The sequence below is a fragment of the Helianthus annuus genome, chromosome 5, assembly GCF_002127325.2.
Source record: "Helianthus annuus cultivar XRQ/B chromosome 5, HanXRQr2.0-SUNRISE, whole genome shotgun sequence".
In the NCBI taxonomy this organism is placed as follows: domain Eukaryota; kingdom Viridiplantae; phylum Streptophyta; class Magnoliopsida; order Asterales; family Asteraceae; genus Helianthus; species Helianthus annuus.
This window is the reverse complement of record NC_035437.2, coordinates 151,427,266-151,431,191: the sequence shown is the minus strand read 5'-3', so window position 1 is coordinate 151,431,191 and position 3,926 is coordinate 151,427,266.

Below are 3,926 nucleotides of genomic sequence, written 5' to 3'. Positions count from 1 at the left end.
TTTCATATTTTATAGTCAGTTAATGAATTTTATAAATTATTGTTAAGTGTTAACAGACTCCTTCATTAAAAGAATATTTCAAAAACAAATTTTATAATATACGTATTTATTATTTTACAATATGTACATTGTACAGGGTAACAGGGAAGACTTGTTAATAAAGAGTTTTAGAAAGCGTAAACGGATAATCCAATCTTTGATTGTCTCAACTCAAAGAAATGGTGGAGGTGGAAATTTATTTAAGAGTTAATTACTGTTTTTGTCTCTGTGGTTTGTCAAAAATCACTATTTCAGTCCATTAGTTTAAAATTTGCGATTTCAGTCCCTGTGGTTTCACTTTCGTAACCATTTCAGTCCCTGTGGTTTCACTTTCGTAACTATTTCAATCCGTTTATTATGTTAGTACAGGGACTGAAATGGTTACAAGGTGGACTGAAATGGTTACGAAAGTGAAACCACAGGGATTGAAATCGCAAATTTTAAACTAATGGACTGAAATGATGATTTTTGACAAACCACAAGGTCGAAAACAGTAATTAACTCTTTATTTAATTATAAAATTATAATTAATTAAAATATTATCAAAGAAATGGTGGAAGTGGAAATTTATTTAATTATAAAATTATAATTAATTAAATGTTAAATATGAATAAAAACTCGATAACTGTATTAGTCCCAGACAAGAACGAGCAACTACACCATACTTGTTCTCCGCATTTTATTTGACTATTATATTTAAATTTAAACATAATTATAATTTGCATCTATTTTTTTTTTTTTTTAACGGCAAATTTGGATCATCGACGGATTACTGAAGTATCATCGTGCCACCAGTGGAATCATACGATCATATTCATCTCCACTAGGCATAATGCCTATACACCAATTCAGGAGAAAACTGAATAAATATGGGAAAACCTCTATTGTGAGATACGAACCCAGTACCTATTGGTTCTAAACTCTTAACTGATACGAACCGAGAACCTATTGGTTCTAAACTCTTCTCCCACCACATGATACCACTAGGCTACAAAACCATGGTTTAAAATTTTAACTTTTCTTTATTATACATTTTTTTTTATAATAAACAAACTACACTGAAAATCCACTATTTATGGTAAACACACATTTTAACAGGATTTTATTTGACTATTATATTTAAATTTAAACAAAAAAATATATTTTCCTTCTATTTTTTAACATCGCTGTTCTTTATTATACTTTGTTTTATACTAAGCAAATTAAACTGAAAATCCACAATTTACGATTTTAAACTTTACACAAGTCTTGCAATTTTATTAAAAACCACATTTTAACATGATCTGATGTAGTATGGAATTGTACGGATACTTAAAAGATATATTTTTATACACAATTGTAATGCACTTTGTTACATAAGTTTATAAAATACATCAAACTCAAATTGTGGGGGTCAAATGCGGTTCACCCGTGGGCGTGTTTGGCCAATTTTTTGGTCTGGCGTGTTTTAAATAACGCTATAAGGGGTAAGGTTTTGACCAATCAGATTCATTTCCATTTCTGGAGAAACCAATCAAATTTTTTTGATGTTTTTTTTATTTAATTTTATTACAAACATAATGTCTCACATTGTCCACATCCTCACTACACCCATTTTAGAAAATGCCCAATAATGCCTCATTGCTGACTGGGCTGCCACATGGCACAAAACGTCTAAGGGTGAATTATGCCCACTATGCATGGTCTTAAGGTTCGAAGTTGTGACTTAATTTGCACACCATAGGAATTTCCTTGACCTCCTATTACCATAAACTATATCTTACTCACAAGTATCATTAAACTATTCTCAATAAGCAACTTTCTTGACCTAACGACCCCATGCCACTGTGGTGGTTTAGAGTTACAAGAAGATGTATTTTTGTTTAGGTTCGTGAGATGAAAAATCAAAAAATAAAAAATATAATATATTTTGGTGTATTGAGGTTGGTCAAATACCATTAAAGCAAAAATAAAGTAAGCAAATTAAAAGATGAGTCGTTTTCTATTGTCAACAAATTCCAATCCACACCTAATTGTAGTTTATACTTCACTAAGTGAAGGTGTTTTCTTAGCCTTTCTAGATAATTTGGTAATATTGCATCTAAGGTTATAAAATACAAGTGGATATATGGATTTAATATATTGTGATAATTAAATCATAGTCAATTATATCAATTTATAAAGTATATTAGAATTTATATATTTGTTGATGCTCATATAAATAAAAAGATTCTATATTTGTTGGTTTTCAGAAAGAACATTTTTCCACTAAATGAATGCGCGTTAGTTGTTCTATCGTGCACTATATTCAAATGAATTACTTCAAATAATTTTCATTTTGAAATCAATTTATTTTATTTCTATTGATAATATCTCAATTCTCAAAGTCTCTGTATTTAGTATCTTCAAAATAATATTATAAGTATAGCTAATCTAAAATGTTAAATCACTATTCTTTTTTAAAGAGTGATAGTGACCACTATTATAATAGTTACACTTATGACTATTATGCTTATTTTTATAGTTATTAATAATAGTTAAAACAGAATATTATTTATTTTTTGTTTTTTTTTTATATTTTTTAGAGTTGAGAAACCTATTGAAAGTACAACTGATTTTTTAGTGAGAATTTAGTTTAAATTTGAATAAGAAACACCATCCAAAAATAATCTAATCACTTGAATAAATGTATAATTTCGTCCGAGTTTTAAAAGGTTAAATAAGAAAATCTCCATTGCAGTCTTCAAGTTGACACAAATTAAATTACACACACGGCTACACCTAAATAGCGACAACGGATACAAGTGATATTACAATTACCTTTCTCAAGTAATCCTATTTAAAATAATTAAGTAGAACTTAGCAGGAATTTCATTCTAAGGCCATAGGGTGTGGGCATAACTCTCATGACTATCATAACTCTCCACGTCAGTGCCATATAACACATCTCTAATCCACAATCCAAAACCACTTCCCTAAGGGCGTGATCATGACCCAAACCACTATCTCTTTATTTATTTTAATTTATCTTTGTCTAAATAAAAGAAAATGATTACTTGAAAAATAGAAAGGAGGAGTGGAGGACCATGGTTGCCATGGTTTAATCCATGCAAACCATGGTAGATTAAGGAAGGGGTGGTATAGCCTTCCATTCATGTTCCTACATGGCGAATCATGTCCCAACCATGACCCCATACCCTTTATCCTAACGCAACTTATGAACAATAAAAACCGGATTAGTTTTCGGTTAACGTACATAATATTTTATGGAACTTGTGAGTTAGAAAGGTAGAATATGCCACCATAAACTTAGGTTTCGTAGAAACATATATTTTTTTTTAGATATTATGGTGTTAATCAGTTATATATGATATAATATGTTATGAAGTGTTTGATGATCAAGAAAGACAAACTTAATACTAAGTGATCACTTTACACAAATACGAAGCAATATACAAATGATTACTTTTAAAAGCAAGCTAATTCAGAATTATTCCCCACCTATGACCTATCATAAGATTTTAAGCAAAAGAGTAGATGGGACACTTGAATATCAACCGAAATGTGTTGTCTCACAAAATTAGTTACATAGACTTGCATATTGATGCACGTCCAAATCACTATTCGTCTTTGTAAACATCACTTGTCAATTTTATTCATAAATATTTAAAAGGAGAGTAAAATATATATATATAGAAAATAAAAGATCTTTTATAATATTTGATAGGCAAATGAGATGTTAATAACCTAAACTATGATTCATCAGATGTTTAAAACCCTCACTGATAATTGGATCAATAACCCTCTTTAATATTTTTTTTGAACGGCCAACAAAATCAATCCCGAGTATTTTGGGGGCACCCACTCGACAAACGGAGTACTCCGAGAGTAACCCGAGTCCACCACCA